Here is a 17,602-nt window from a genome sequence, read left to right as displayed (position 1 = left end):
ATATAGTGTCAGTGTACAGGTAATACAGGGATCACTAGTGATATTATACACAGAAGCTCTGTATATAGTGTCAGTGTATAGGTATCTTGGTATATAGTGTCAGTGTATAGGTAATACAGGGATCACCAGTGATATTATACACAGGAAACATGTATATAGTGTCAGGATATAGGTAATACAGTGATCACTAGTTTCATTATAAACAGGATCTCTGTATTTAGTGTCAGTGTACAGGTAATACAGTGTTCACTGGTGACATTATACACAGGAGCTCTGTATATGGTGTCAGTGTACAGGTAATACAGGGATCACCGGTGACATTATACACAGACGCTCTGAATATAGTGTCAGTGTACAGGTAATACAGGGATTACCAGTGACATTATACACAGGAGCTCTGTATATACTGTCAGTGTATAGGTAATACAGGGATCACCAGTGACATGCTCAGGAGATCTGCATGTAGTGTCAGTGTACAGGTAATACAGGGATCACCAGTGATATTATACACAGGAGCTCTGTATATAGTGTCAGTGTACAGGTAAAACAGGGATCACCAGTGATATTATACAAAGGAACCCTGTATATAGTGTCAGTATATGCAGTATGTAATAGAGGGATCACCAATTACATTATACACAGACGCTCCATGTATAGTGTCAGTGTACAGATAATGCAGTGATCACCGGTGACATTATACACAGAAGCTCTGGATACAGTTTCAGTGCACAGGTAATAGAGATCACCAGTGACATTATACACAGGAGATCTGTATATAGTGTCAGTGTACAGTTAATTCTGTGATCACTGGTGACATTATACACAGGAGCTCTGTACACAGTATATAGTGTATAGCGTGCGTGTACATGTAATACAGTGACTCACCAGTGACGTCTGTAGTTGAAGTCCTTCATCTTTGTTTTCCTTCAACCAGCACAGACCGCCGTCACTTCTTCCAGCCAGGACTCGTCCCTGCAAAAAATAACACAAAATCATCAACATCAATAGCTGATTGCTTCCAGAGGACTTTCCCCACTCTTTCCCTGACTTCTACACTACGTCAGATGAAGAAAAGCGACTTAGTGCCGCCCTGCACAGTCACAGGACCTACCTTTGGTTCCTTCCGTGGAAAACTGTTTCCTAAAAAGTAAATTATATTACAGTAATAATAATGTCCCTAATTGGACCCTAAAGAAATTATGTTCCCCACTTGTCATCATAAACTAATCTAGCATGTTCCTTATTCTGGCCCTCGAACAGAAATTAAGTCCCTCATCCTGGCCTCCTTTATTCAATAATTTCACCCAGCCTGACCCCCTATATTTTATCTTATGCCTCAGCCTGGCCCCCTGATATCCATCCCGCTTCCCCAGCTATACATACTGGCCCTCATATGTCCCTTGTCCTGCCCCATCATTTATCTCTCCTGGACGCCCATATATCCTTCCCGGTCCCTTGTCCTGGCTCCCCATATATCCATCTTGGCCCCCCATTTACAGTGGGGCAAAAAAGTATTTAGTCAGTCAGCAATAGTGCAAGTTCCACCACTTAAAAAGATGAGAGGCGTCTGTAATTTACATCATAGGTAGACCTCAACTATGGGAGACAAACTGAGAAAAAAAAATCCAGAAAATCACATTGTCTGTTTTTGTTTCATTTTATTTGCATATTATGGTGGAAAATAAGTATTTGGTCAGAAACAAGCAATCAAGATTTCTGGCTCTCACAGACCTGTAACTTCTTCTTTAAGAGTCTCCTCTTTCCTCCACTCATTACCTGTAGTAATGGCATCTGTTTAAACTTGTTATCAGTATAAAAAGACACCTGTGCACACCCTCAAACAGTCTGACTCCAAACTCCACTATGGTGAAGACCAAAGAGCTGTCAAAGGACACCAGAAACAAAATTGTAGCCCTGCACCAGGCTGGGAAGACTGAATCTGCAATAGCCAACCAGCTTGGAGTGAAGAAATCAACGGTGGGAGCAATAATTAGAAAATGGAAGACATACAAGACCACTGATAATCTCCCTCGATCTGGTGCTCCACGCAAAATCCCACCCCGTGGGGTCAGAATGATCACAAGAACGGTGAGCAAAAATCCCAGAACCACGCGGGGGGACCTAGTGAATGAACTGCAGAGAGCTGGGACCAATGTAACAAGGCCTACCATAAGTAACACACTACGCCACCATGGACTCAGATCCTGCAGTGCCAGACGTGTCCCACTGCTTAAGCCTGTACATGTCCGGGCTGTCTGAAGTTTGCTAGAGAGCATTTGGATGATCCAGAGGAGTTTTGGGAGAATGTCCTATGGTCTGATGAAACCAAACTGGAACTGTTTGGTAGAAACACAACTTGTCGTGTTTGGAGGAAAAAGAATACTGAGTTGCATCCATCAAACACCATACCTACTGTAAAGCATGGTGGTGGAAACATCATGCTTTGGGGCTGTTTCTCTGCAAAGGGGCCAGGACGACTGATCCGGGTACATGAAAGAATGAATGGGGCCATGTATCGTGAGATTTTGAGTGCAAACCTCCTTCCATCAGCAAGGGCACTGAAGATGAAACGTGGCTGGGTCTTTCAACATGACAATGATCCAAAGCACACCACCAGGGCAACGAAGGAGTGGCTTCGTAAGAAGCATTTCAAGGTCCTGGAGTGGCCTAGCCAGTCTCCAGATCTCAACCCTATAGAAAACCTTTGGAGGGAGTTGAAAGTCCGTGTTGCCAAGCGAAAAGCCAAAAACATCACTGCTCTAGAGGAGATCTGCATGGAGGAATGGGCCAACATACCAACAACAGTGTGTGGCAACCTTGTGAAGACTTACAGAAAACGTTTGACCTCTGTCATTGCCAACAAAGGATATATCACAAAGTATTGAGATGAAATTTTGTTTCTGACCAAATACTTATTTTCCACCATAATATGCAAATAAAATGAAACAAAAACAGACAATGTGATTTTCTGGATTTTTTTTTCTCAGTTTGTCTCCCATAGTTGAGGTCTACCTATGATGTAAATTACAGACGCTTCTCATCTTTTTAAGTGGTGGAACTTGCACTATTGCTGACTGATTAAATACTTTTTTGCCCCACTGTATATGCATCCTGCCCCCCCCATATAGCCATACTGGCCTCACATATATGTAACCTGGCCCCCCATATATATCCATCCTGCCCCCCCCCCCCATATATATGCATCCAGGTCCCTTGTCCTGCCCCCCCTCCCTCATAAATCCATCTAGACCCTCCATATATATGCATCCTGGCTGTACCATATGTATGCATACTGCCCATATATCCATCCTGGTCCCTCCTCCTGCCCCTCCCCCATATATCCATCCTGGTCCCCCATACATACATTCTGGCCCCCTCATATATATCTATCCTGGCCACCCCCCATATATCCATCCTAGCCATCCCATATATGCACCCTGGCCTGCCATGTATATGCATCTTGGCCTCTCCATATACAGTATATGCATCCTGGTCCCTTGTCCTGCCCCCATCCCCCATAAATCCATCTTGGTCCCCCATATATATGCATCCTAGCTGTATAATGTATATGCATCCTAGCTCCCCATGTATCCATCCTGGTCCCATGTCCTACCCCTCCCGCATATATCCATGCTGGCCCCCGTATATGCATTCTGGCCCCCTCATATAAATCCATCCTGGCCCAATTCCCCATATATCCATCCAAGCCGCCCCATATCTGCATTCTGGCCCCCTAATATATATCCATCCTCCCCCCCATAAATGCATCCTGGCCCCACATATATATATATGCATCTTGGTCCCTTGTCCTGCACCCCAATAAATCCATCCTGGCCCCGATATATATGCATACTGGTTCCCCCATATATCCATCCTGGTCCCTTGGCCTGCCCACCCCATATATCCATCCTGGCCCCCCATATGTATCCATCCAACCCCTTGTCCTTCCCCATATCTCCATCCGGGCCCCCCACATGTATCCATCCGGGCCCCTCACGTATGTGCATTCATCCTGGCCCCCCCCATTATGTGCATCCATCCTGGCCCCCCTTCTGTGCATCCATCATGGACCCCCGTATGTGTATCCATCCTGCCCCCCCCCCATTATGTGCATCCATCCTGGCCCCCCTTCTGTGCATCCATCATGGACCCCCGTATGTGTATCCATCCTGGACCCCCGTGTATATGCATCTATCCTTCCCCCCCCCGTATGTAGATCCATCCTGGCTCCCCCATATGTGCATCCATCCTGGCCCCCCGTATGTGCATCCATCCTGGCCCCCCCCGTATGTGCATCCATCCTGGCCCCCCTCCATATTTGCATCCATCTTGGCTTCCCCGTATGTGCATCCATCCTGGCCCCCCTCTTATTTGCATCCATCCTAGCTCCCCTTCTGTGCATCCATCATGGCCCCCCCGTATGTGTATCCATCCTGGCCCCCCATATATACATCTATCCTGTCCCTCCCGTATGTAGATCCATCCTGGCTCCCCCATATGTGCATCCATCCTGGCCCCACCGTATGTGCATCCATCCTGGCCCCCCCCCTCCATATTTGCATCCATCCTGACCCCCCCTCTCATTTGCATCCATCTTGGCTTCCCCGTATTTGTATCCATCCTGGTCCCACCGTATGTGCATCCATCCTGGCCCCCCTTTATGTGCATCTATCCTGGCCCCCCTCTTATTTGCATCCATCCTAGCCCCCCTTCTGTGCATCCATCATTCCCCCCCCCCCATATGTGTATCCATCCTGGCCCCCCCATATATGCATCTATCCTGGCCCTCCTCCATATTTGCATCTATCCTGACCCCCTCTCTCATTTGTATCCATCTTGGCTTCCCCGTATTTGTATGCATCCTGGCACCCCCTCTTATTTGCATCCATCCAGCCCCCCCCCCCTTATTTGCATCCATCCTGGCCCCCCCCCTTATTTGCATCCATCCTGTCCTCCCGTATTTGCATCCATCCTGGCTCCTCCATATGTGCATCCATACTGCCCCCCCCCCGTACGTGCATCCATCATGGCCCCCTGTATGTGCATCCATCATGGCCCCTCCCATATGAGAAGAAAAAAATACTGCTCTTACCTACCTGAGCTCCCGGTGCGTCCTCCTCCTCCTCCTCTGCAAGTACGGCGCGCTCATAGTAACATGACCGCCGACATAGCAGAGGCCGGCGGTGAATGTGTGAGCACGCATGACACTGACGTCATACGCCGGAGACGACAGGCACATACTTGCCAGTATCTATTGGGACATGCGACGCAGTGGTTCAGGTAATGAACGCTGCGTGAGAGCGCCACTGCACATACGCGGCCTGCACTTTTAAAGGGCCGAGCCCCTAAAAAGCGCAGACTTTTTTTTCTTCTTTTCCCCCTCTCCTTCCCACTACCACAATCCCCGGTACCCCACCAGGCCAGACCGACCCTGCATATACTGAATGTTTACGACCCTTTAATTAAGCATCATTCAGACATCTGCTTGCTGTTATTTTCACGGATAGAACATAAACGCATTATAGTCTATGGGGCTGTTCACATGTTCATGTTTTTTTGTGTCCAAGCAAAAATTATAGAGACGTGCGTTTCTTTATAAGCATCACAGATAGGAAAGTTGCAATATAAGTCTATGGCTCTGAAAAAAAAAAAAAATCACAGAATCCCACTGTTTATTGTACAATACCACAACACTCAAAAAGTCCAATTGATTTATATTTATTTGAAGTAAATGCAGCAGTACGTCTGTATAACAGAAAAAGGGCCAACGTTTCGTCCACAGACCTTGGTCACAGCCTATAAAATATATACAATAAGGCCGCGTTCACATGATCAGTATTTGGTCAGTATTTTACATCAGTATTTGTAAGAAAAAAAACAGGAGAGGAACTATCAGGCTGTGTGCACACGCTGCGGATTTTGCTGCGGTTCCGCAGCGGTTTTGGCCGCTGCGGTGTACAGTACAATGATTCCCTATGGGAATCAAAAACCGCAATGCAGATGGTGCGGAATTTTCCGCGCGGATTATCTGCGGTTTTCAATCCGCAGAAAGAATTGACATGTCAATTCTTTCTGCGGATTCCCCTGCGGTTTGCCATCTCCTCCATTGAGAAGATGAAAAACCGCAGGGCAAAACCGCAGAGCAATCCGCAGGTAAAACCGCAGGTCTTTTAACCTGCAGTTTCACCTGCGGATTTTACAAAATCCGCGTGGATGAATCCGCACCTAATCCGCAGCGTGTTCACACAGCCTCAGAGGAAAAGTCTAAAACAAACACGTCACCACTTCAGTATTTATCACCCACTTCTGGTTTTAGCTTCAAAACACTGAGCTAAAATACTGACCAAATACTGAACGTGTGAACGTGGCCTAACAGAGACTAAACAACATGATGATAAATTGCATAAAGATCAAAGTAAATAAAATAAATATGCACAAAAGTAGGAATTAGTCCTACCGGTAATGGTATTTCCAGGAGTCCATCATGACAGCACCACCAGGAGGTTGTCCTTATCCTTGGTAGGGACAGGAACACAGAAGAGGTTAAATAGCCCCTCCCCGCTAACACCCTTCAGTGATTTTCCAAGTACCACACCAGGATGGATGCAACGCGATTTTATTGAACTTCCTTCTACACATGTTACATCACATATCAGACTGGAAATTCAAGGGAGGGTATATAAGGGGTGCTGTCATGATGGACTCTTGTAAATACCATTACCGGTAGGACTAATTCCCTCCTGATAGCATCACCAGGAGAATCACCAAATTACTCCAACTAGGGCAGGATTACAGCCTGAAGGACTTTCCTCCCAAAGGCCGTTTGATGATTTGTCATAACATCTAATTTGTAATGTTTACAAAAGGTATTAAATTTAGACCAGGTTGCGGCCCTGCAGATTTGGACGCTCCTGCGCTCTCTGCCCATGAGGCAGAAACGGCTCTCAGTAAATGGGCCATGAGGTTTTCTGGCGGAGGATTCCTTGCCGACACATATGCTGCGCCAATAGTTGACTTCAAACATCTGGCCAGGGCAGCTTTCGATGCCTTCTTCCCTTTGTTTTTGCCTGCCATTTGGATAAAAAGGTTAGAGTCCACTCTCCAGTGTTCTGTGAGTTTTAACCCCTCAATGACCGCCAATACGTCTTTTAACTGACGTGAGATATAAGAGAATAGCATCCCCATACAGGTGACAATCCAGCAGCTGTCGGCTGCACACTATAGCTGACCACTTGCTGCAACAGCCACGATCAGTGTTTGCACCCTCCAAATCTTTTTAACCCCTTAGATGCTGCTGTCAATAGTGACAACATCATATAAATGGTTAACAGAGAGTGTGGGGGCTTCCTCTTTATCCCCATCCGCACCCTAAGATCATGATTGTGTGGTCCTGATGTTTGCCATGGCAATTCAGGACCAAATAGCGGCCTCAGAGTCTGACGGCTGTTGTAACCTGTTCAGAAGTCAGCGACATTTAGATGGTAATAATACACTTTTTCATTTCTGTCATGCCACTTTGCATTAATTTCTGAAAATCACCTGAAGGGTTAATAAACTACCTGACTGCAGTTTTCAATATGTCAGGGGGTGCTGTTTTTAAAATGGTTTTACTTTTGGGGGTTTTCCAATATATAGGACCCCCAGAGTCACTTCAAACCTGGATAGGTCCCGAAAAAATTAATTTGATAAATTTCCTTGATAAAAAGAAAAATTACTGCTGCATTTTTAAACCTCCTGAAATGCTAGCAAAATAAAAGAACATTTTACAAATGGTGCTCATGTAAAGCAGACATGCGGAAAATGTTATTTATGAATGTTTTTGTGTGGTATGACTATCTGGATTAAAAGGGAAAAAACGTATTGACCTAAATTTACCATTATCATAAAGTACAATGTGTCACGAAAAAACAGTGACAGATTTGTTGAAGCGTTCCAGAGTTATTACCACATAAAGTGACACTGGTCAGATTTAAAAAATTTAGCTCCGTCACTAAGGGGTTAAGCATTGAAGAACGGTTCTTTTAACCTCCAAGAGGTGGAGAGAGTGTTCTTTCTCGTTGCTGTAATTCTGGCAGAAAGTAGGTAATACTATTTCCTGATTCCTGTCTAAACCGGAAATCACTTTGGGAAGAAAGGCCGGATTTAATTTTAAGACAATGCAGTCCTCCTGTATTTTTAAATATAGGTGTTCTATGGATAGGGCCAGGATCTCCCCTATGTGTCTCGCAGTAGCTATTGCTATGAGAAAAAGAGCCTTGAACGTTACTGACCTTAGGAAGGCCGGCTCTAGTGATTCATATGGATCCTTGCGTAGTTCATTTAGGAGTAGGCTGAGATCCCAGGGTGGTATTGAGCTACGGCTTGTGGGTCTCATACGCTGTGTGGCTTTTTTGAACCTCACCACCCAGGGATGATTTGCTAGAAGATAATTGAAATATAAACCTAGCGTACTAGGTCTCAGGCCCTTGTCAAAGCCTGCTTGGAGCAAGCCGAGAATGTGGGGGATATTTGGACATTAGATACTGGTACTGTACATTGAGAACAGAACTTCTTCCAGATTTTCCAATATATTGCTGAGGTGACTGGTTTCCTACTTTGCATAGTAGATATCATTAGTTCGGAGAGCCCCTTTGATTTTAGGATCTCCGCCTCTGGATCCAGGCTGATAGCTGTAGCATTTCTGATACCCTTCAGTCAGCAGCCTCCAAACTCCTGTCCCTTACTTCATCCTTTGGACTTACACAGTGGTTCTCCTCAGCCACCCACACAGACGGACACACATTAGACCTGGTCTTCACCCACCTCTGCTCTCTTTCTAACTTCACCACCTCCCCTCTCCCTCTCTCTGACCACCATCTACTCACTTTCTCATCCCCATCCTCCTCTCCTGGCACCCATGTCCAGCAACATGCGCACCCCTGCAGAAACCTTGCACACCTAGACACCCACGCGCTCTCTGACTCTATTCTACCACTGACATCCATATCCTCACTCCAAGACACAGACGGTGCCACTGCTTTCTACAATGCCACTCTCACATCAGCTATTGACACGGTCACCCCTCTCGTTCATGGCAGAATACGATGTACCAACAGACAACTCTGGCACAATAACACCACTAAAAAGCTCCGGCAAGCGTCCAGGGCTGCAGAGCGGCATTGGAAGAAAACAAATTCGCAAGATGACTTCACTGCATTCAAACAGAGAAGACTCGCTTTCAAATCTGCCCTCACCTCTGCTAAACAGGCCTACTTCATAACCCTTGTATCTTCCCTATCCTACAATCCCAAACAGTTATTCAAAACTTTCAACTCCCTCCTCCGCCCACCACTGCCCCCTCCACCCTCCCTCATCTCTGCTGAGGACTTTCCCACACACTTCAAAAATAAGATCGACCAAACAAGGCAAGTCTTCATTGTTCAACCACCACAACCCCTTTGTATACCAGGCCAATGCCCAAACCCCATAACCTCCCTCTCCAACATCACTGAAGAGGAGCTTAATCGCCTCTTCTCCAAATCGCACCTCACAACCTGTGCATTTGACCATCCCACCTCCTCCCCAACCTCACCACCACACTTATCCCATCCCTAACCCACCTCTTCAACCTATCGCTACCGTCCGGTACCTTCCCTTCTGCATTTAAACATGCCACAATCACGCCTATCCTTAAAAAGCCAACCCCAACCCAACGGCTATATCCAGCTATCGCCCAATATCGCCCAATATCACTGCTCCCATTCGCTTCCAAACTCCTGGAGCTGCACGTCCATGCTGAACTTTCCTCCCACTTCTCATCTAACTTGCTCTTTGACAATCTACAATCTGGTTTCCGCCCCGATCACTCCACTGAGACAGCCCTGACTAAAATTACTACTGACTTACTTACAGCCAAAGCAAACAGACAATATTCTATACTCTTCCTTCTAGACCTGTCCTCTGCATTCAACACAGTTGACCACTGCCTCCTACTACAGATCCTCTCCTCCTTTGGCATCAAAGACCTCACCCTATCCTGGATCTTCTCATACCTTTTAAACTGCACATTCAGCGTCTCCCACTCACACACTACCTCCTCATCCCACCCTCTCTCTGTTGGAGTCCCCCAAGGCTCTGTTCTAGGACCCCTACTCTTCTCAATTTATACCCTTGGCCTGGGTCAACTCAAAGTCCCATGGATTCCAGTATCACCTTTATGCTGATGACACTCAGATCTACCTCTCTGGCCCAGACATCACCTCTTTGCTGTCCAGAATCCCGGAGTGTCTATCAGCCATATCCTCCTTCTCCTCTCGCTTCCTCAAGCTCACTGTGGACAAATCTGAACTCATCATCTTTCCTCCATCTCACAGATCTTCCTTACCTGACCTATCTAGCACAATTAATGACATCATGCTTTCCCCAGTACCGGAAGTCCGCTGCCTCGGAGTAACCCTTGATTCTGCCCTGTCCTTCAAACCACACATCCAAGCTCTTTCTACCTCCTGTCGCCTCCAGCTCAAAAATATTTCCAGAATCCGTCCTTTGCTCAACCTTCAATCTACTAAAATGCTTGTGCCTGCCCTCATCATCTCCCACCTTGACTACTGCAACATCCTTTTCTGTGGTCTCCCTGCTAACACCCTCGCCCCTCTCCAGTCCATCCTTAACTCTGCTGCCCGACTAATTCATCTCTCTCCTCGCTACTCCTCCGCTTCTCCCCTCTGCAAATCTCTTCACTGGCTTCCATTCCCTCAGCGTATCCAGTTCAAATTACTAATACTGACCTACAAGGCCATCTATAACCTGTCTCCTCCATATGTCTCTGAACTAATCTCCTGATACCTTCCCTCACGTAGTCTACAGTCATCCCAAGACCTCCTTCTCTCCTACACACTTATTCGCTCCTCACCCAACCGCCTCCAAGACTTCTCCCGAATACCCCCCATACTCTGGAATTCTTTGCCCCAACATGTCCGACTATCAACCACATTCGGATCCTTCAGACGGAACCTGAAAACCCACCTCTTCAAGAAAGCCTACAGCCTGCAATGACTCCGCTACCTCCTCACCACTACTGGAAATATAACCTCAATCAACACCAGAACTGCTGCAACCCGCCAACCTACTGTCTCCTTCCCCACCATCCTGTAGCATGTAAGCCCGAAAGGGCAGGGTCCTCTCCCCTCTGTATCAGTCTGTCATTGTAAGTTTGTTTACTGTAAGTGAAATCTGTAATTTGTATGTAACCCCTTCTTATGTACAGCACCATGGAATCAATGGTGCCATATAAATAAATAATAATAACAATTTTTGGTCTCTGATGTACTAGAGGTCCCTGGGTTAGTAGGTCCAGTCTTGCTGGTAGTAGAATTGGATCTTCCAGCGCCATCCAACTTAGTAGGGAGAAACAGCTCCTTTTGGGCCATTAAGGGACAATCAAGATTACTGATGTTCTGCTTTCTTGGATCTTCCTTCAGACTCTTGGTATAAGAGCAAGTGGTGGAAAGGCATAAGCGAGACCCATGTTCCATTTCTGTGCCAAAGTGTCTACCCCTTTCTTTCACCTCTTTCTATTTTCTGTCCCCTCTTTCTTTCTCTCTGTATTCTTTTTCTCTGTTCTCTTTCTTTCCCTTTTCTCTCTGTTCTTTCTTTATTATTATTTATTGTTATAGCGCCATTTATTTCATGGTGCTTTACATGTAAGGAGGGGTATACATAATAAAAACAAGTACAATAATGTTAAACAATACAAGTCATAACTGGTACAGGAGGAGAGAGGACCCTGCCCGCGAAGGCTCACAATCTACAAGGGATGGGTGAGAATATAGTAGGCGAGGATAGAGCTGGTCATGCAGCGGTCTTTCCCCTTTCTTTTTTTTTTTAACCGTCTTTATTGAGTGTAATACAAAGTATACATATAATGTCCAATAACATAACAGAAGAACATTTATGCAATATTATTAACATTAGACGACATTTTTTCAACTATAACCCCCCATCCTCTCCCCCAGGCAAACTCCATAAATTTGTAACACAATTTCGATCCAATCTAACAGGGATATTACCGGCAAGCTGCTCTCTCCCTGCCAGATCGTGGTTCGTCGATGGACCGCGTCCTCCTCTGGGCGCGGTACATCGACGACATTTTCATGATCTGGCAGGGGTCAATTACTCTACTTGAGGATTTTATGCAATCTCTGAATACTAATAATTTGAATATCCGCATTACCTACTATTTTGATGTTAATAAGGTCGAGTTTTTGGACGTCACACTCAGACGGGATGATAAGGATGTATTACAAACAGATATTTTCAGGAAATCTACTTCAACAAATACTCTGTTACATGCCTCTTCTGCACACCCGAGACACGTGATTCAGTCCGTGCCCACAGGACAGTTTCTGCGTCTTCGCAGAATATATGCAACTAATTTGGATTTTGAACTTCAAGTAGAGGATCTGAAAAAGAGGTTTTACGAACGTGGCTATAGCCGTCGCATGGTGAAACGTGCCTATAATCGCGCTAAACATTCTCTGCGGCATATGATCTATTATATAAATCGGAGGTGCGACTAACTGATGACAAAGTAAGGTTTGTCACTGATTACCATGCCCAATTGGCTCGAGTAAGGGATGTTCTTATCAATCGTGGCCCATATTTAGGGCTGATCCAATTCTTTTGAAATATATTCCTGAAAGACCAGCTATCTCTACCAGACGCACTAAGAATCTATGCGATTATCTGGTTAGAAGTCATCATTTGGGTAGTTCTAAACCAACGTTTTTGGATAGTGGAACAGGTTGTAGGCGAGGTTGTACTCCTTGTAGTCGATGTGTAGCTTGTCCTAATATAGAAAGGTGTAATACCTTTTACAATGCAGATAGATCAAGTACCTATGACATAAGGAAAAGTATTACATGTAATACTCGTAATGTCATTTATTTTGCAACATGTCCTTGTGGACTTATTTATGTTGGTTTGACCACGCGTCCCTTTAAGGTTCGCGTGAGAGAACATGTTCTTGGCATTTTGGCAGCAGTCGACCACAAGGAGGCATCCTCCCTAAAAACTATACCGTGGCATTTTTGGCTGTGTCACTCTTGCGATGCCTCCCTTCTTCGTGTGAGGGGCATTGATTGTATTGAGGCCACTCTGCGAGGGGGTAGAACGTCGCAGAAGTTGGCCCAGCTAGAATCCCGCTGGATTTGGACTCTTAATACACTTCATCCCCATGGGCTTAACGAATATAATAGCTTTGCTCCCTTTTTATGACCTAGATGGCGGTATTTGAGTTAGGTTCCATCTGTGTTAATAGCTTTGTTTTTAATACTTATTTTATGTTGATTTTTTAGGTGGTCTTTGGAGTCTACTTATTTTTGTGTTATCACTTGTGCATTTCATGGAGGTTTAACATCTTGCAAAATGACAGCTACTGTGAAACTACGTGGATGTCCCTGAACAGTGATAGAGGCCTATATTTGCTGGACAGTGTTTACATTGTTTTATGTGCAATATACAGTCATTTTGGCTGTTTCGTATCTCTTTATACGTTATATATTGTATTTTGCAATATATGCACTTTCGGGTACATCATCATTAGTTATATATGTATATGAATATTTATATTGTTTATGATGGATATTTTACTATGCTGTAGTCAAACCTTTTTGGGTGGAATATTATATATAGATAGACATAATATTGTGTGCCGTAGTTTTGACTAGCGAGAGAGATATGGATAGATGCGTTTTTGTACATATATACTGTCTGATATTGTATTTCGCCATCTAGTACGCTCATTCCACCTCTTTAGGTGCTAATTCTGTTTGGTCACGTAGCCTGATCATTTCATCTATTTATGTGTTATATTTTTTTGTCATTTGTCCCTTCAATGTTGTAAAGTCAATGTTGATTTTTATGTTGGCTAGCGTTATAATTATGTGCCTCTTTGTATTTATACATGGAGCTACTAATTTTCTATGCTGTTACATCTTTTATGTGTTTTCCCACACACTTGCCCTCTTTTAATATGGCGCTGAGTATAATTCTTGTTCTGCGCACGCGCGCTGTGAGTCACTCTGATGGTGCTCTCCATATCCTAATGACGTCTGATCATGTGGGGCCGCATGTTTCCGGCGCTCATTGGATGGGAGGCACGGTCTAGAATGGACCAGCAGCTGCCGCGTTCATGGAACTTCCGGTAGGCGCGCTATATAGATGTGCACATTGTGTTCCTTAACCACGCCCCCCTGAGGAAGGAGCAAGCGCTCCGAAACGCGCGTCGGGGTGATGCTTGGACACTGAACGCTGTTGTCTCTTGCCTCCTGCTGCGGTTCATTTAATTAGGAATGATTGTCTCTTTATTATTTACTTGCTATCGCTGTGAGTGCCCTCTGGTGCAGGTACACAATCAATGTGCTAGAGGATGCTCACTTTGATTAATATTATGGCACACGATTTAGATAGTGATCTTGGTTAACACTATGGTATTTGATGCAGAGATAGACGCAGGGGAGACTATTTATGCTAGGTCATATTTTCTATAATGTATTATATGGATGAGTTTTCAGTGTGATGTGTCAGCGTCGGTAGTTTTTCTTGCTGTTTTCACAATATGGTGTTTTAGCCTCACCTGTATGCTTTCATATAATAAAGGATTTTTTTATGAATTTTTCATATTAACTTTGGACTTAGTGATCGTTTCTTTTTGGCTTGTGTGTCTCTCATATACCAGTTGGTGAGCTGGAAACAACTATGTATCGCCTGGCGTGTGGAAGATGTCTGAGTATAGATAAAAGAGGACCATGTGGAAAAAAAAACGTTCAGTGTCTTTTTCTTAAGTAAGGCCTCTATCCAATCTATTTAGAAGTGATATGTTACTTTTGTAGTAATTAGGCTTAAAGAAGGTGTTGCATCCTGCGTCCACAAATGGAGAATGCTTTTACGTGTGGCTGCCGCCCATATGAACAAGATGCGGCGCTGCTGGACAGAAAGCCTCACCAACTGGTCCTGTGCGAGAATATTAAATATGGCCCACTCTGAGGAGAGAGAGAGATAGATATGTCAAAGGTGTTGATGAGATGTTGCAGAAGTGTATCCCACACCTCATTTTTGGGCAGTCCCAAAGGCAATGGAAAATATCAGCTGGAGAGTGTAAGCATTTAGGGAAGGGATAGTCCCCTGAGGGGGACATTTTTACTTGACCTCCGTGGAGATATATGCTCTATAAAATATCATAAGAGACATGGTTATGTAACTGTCATATGGTAATATAAAGTTAATATGCAGAGTGGCTTTCAAAAGGTCATTTACCCGACAGTTTGTTAATTGAGCAACCCATTTTCCAGGGCCTGGTGAAGAGTCTGACCAATGTATAGAAGGCTTTAATGATTTATATAGAAGACTCATAGAATAAGTTCCCATTTGGGCTTTAATGGATATTAAATTTAGAGGGTGTGTTCTAGCATCATCCGGTATGTCTCGCAATATTGAGCTTACGTAATGTCTAATTGGAGAGATCGTAAAATTGTCTTCTGTAAGGATTGGGTATTTGAAAATCATGTCCTCTAAGGCAGGGGTCCCCAACCACCGGGTCGCTGCAGTGCCCTTGCCGGTCCGCGGACACAAGGGGAGCCAGGGGCGGTCAGTGGCGTAGCGGGGGCTGGGGCGGCGCGCAGCAGTTCTTAGCGGCGGCCAGGGAGCGATCCAAGCAGCTCCGCTGCCTGCAAGAGGGAATGGCAGGAGCGGAGCTGCAAAGACCCGTCCTGCTTCCTGCCCGTCGCCCGCGCTTCCTGTCTCTGACTGACACAGAGAGGAGAGCGCGGCCGCTGCTGTGTCAGAGCGAGGAAGCGCGGGCGATGCTGCGACAGGAGAGAGGTGGTGTGTGTGTGTGTGTGTGTGTAGCCTGGCCGTGTGTGAAGGATGGAGAGACGGCAGTGATGGAGAGACGGCAGTGATGGAGAGACGGCAGTGATGGAGAGACGGCAGTGATGGAGAGACGGCAGTGATGGAGAGACGGCAGTGATGGGGTGAAGGCAGTGATGGGGTGAAGGCAGTGATGGGGAGAGGGGAGTGATGGGGTGAAGGCAATGATGGAGAGACGGCAGTGATGGGGTGAAGGCAATGATGGGGTAAAGGCAATGATGGGGTGAGGGGAGTGATGGGGTGAAGGCAATGATGGGGAGAGGGGAGTGATGGGGTGAAGGCAATGATGGGGAGAGGGGAGTGATGGGGTGAAGGCAATGATGGGGAGACGGCAGTGATGGGGAGAGGGGAGTGATGGGGAGAGGGGAGTGATGGGGAGAGGGGAGTGATGGGGAGAGGGGAGTGATGGAGCACTCATTCAAAACCTATGGTGAGTTGAGTCACATTATAAATGTTATTTAATTATAAGTATGCACTGCTACACTACAACTGCGTCCATAGCCTCGCCCCCTTATGACCAAAGCCCCGCCCCTGCCACACCTCCATCCCCGCCCTGCCGGGCCATGGAAGAATGGTCTTGCTTGAAACCAGTCCCTGCTGCAAAAAAGGTTGGGGACCACTGCTCTAAGGTAAGAAGGCATTGATTATTTGTTAACGTATCTCGGACCAGTCTAGACCCATTGTTTCCAAGCACCTTGTAAATGGGAGGTGACTTGCCTTGTAGAAAAGAGGGGTTACCTTGAAAGGGAAGAAACATTGAGATGTGGGGGTCAAGACCGCTAACTCGTCTAGCTTGACGCCATCCCAAGATTACCGACCACAATAGAGGATTATCTCTAACCTCCACTGGAATTTCAGCATTTCGTAGGTGAAGCAATGCTGGGAGGCTGAAGGGTCTACACATGGCCTCATCTATTGGGGTATTAGTGAAGCGATTAAAGGCATGTATCCAATCAAGGGAATGGCGAAAAGCAGCCGCTATACTGTAGAGGCGTAAATTTGGGAGATTAAGTCCACCCAAAGATTTGGTTTGCTGTAGCTTAAAAACACTAATTCTAGAGCCCCCTTCTGAGCCCCAAATAAATTGGCAGAAGGCTTGTGGCAGTAGCCTATCAGCTTTAGAAAGTAGAACCGGGAGCGTCTGTAAAAGAAAGAGTATTTTAGGGAAAGAGATCATTTTAATTAGATGGGCTTTACCTGCAAAGGATAATTTAAGGGATTTCCAGGATTGAATTTCTTGTATAACTACAGAAATAAGAGGCTGAACATTTAATTTATAGATATCATGAGGATTTGATGGTAGGTCAACGCCAAGATAAGGTAAAGAATTTCTCCTCCACTGAAAGGGAACGGCCACCGTTTCTGAGCAATTTTAAAAATAGCTAAAGCATGAGTTTTATTAAAGTTTATACGAAATCCCGAAACTGCTCCAAAATCATTAAAGGCATCCATTATAGAGGAAATGGCTTCCTTAGGATTGGATATCATGAGTATGCCCCATATGCTGACCCATAAGATGCTCCATAGATTATACCCCCATAAGATGCTCCATAGATTATACCCCCATAAGATGCTCCATAGATTATACCCCACACATTATGCCCCCGTAAGATAATCCATAGATTATACCCCATATGCTGCTGCTGCAAATTAAAAGAATGGCATACTCACCTCTCCATCGCTGAGGGACAGGTGC

Source organism: Dendrobates tinctorius, unplaced genomic scaffold, assembly GCF_039654945.1.
Source record: "Dendrobates tinctorius isolate UK_male_01 unplaced genomic scaffold, ASM3965494v1 ptg000123l, whole genome shotgun sequence".
NCBI classification, from domain to species: Eukaryota; Metazoa; Chordata; class Amphibia; order Anura; family Dendrobatidae; genus Dendrobates; species Dendrobates tinctorius.
Note: the sequence above shows the minus strand (reverse complement) of the source record.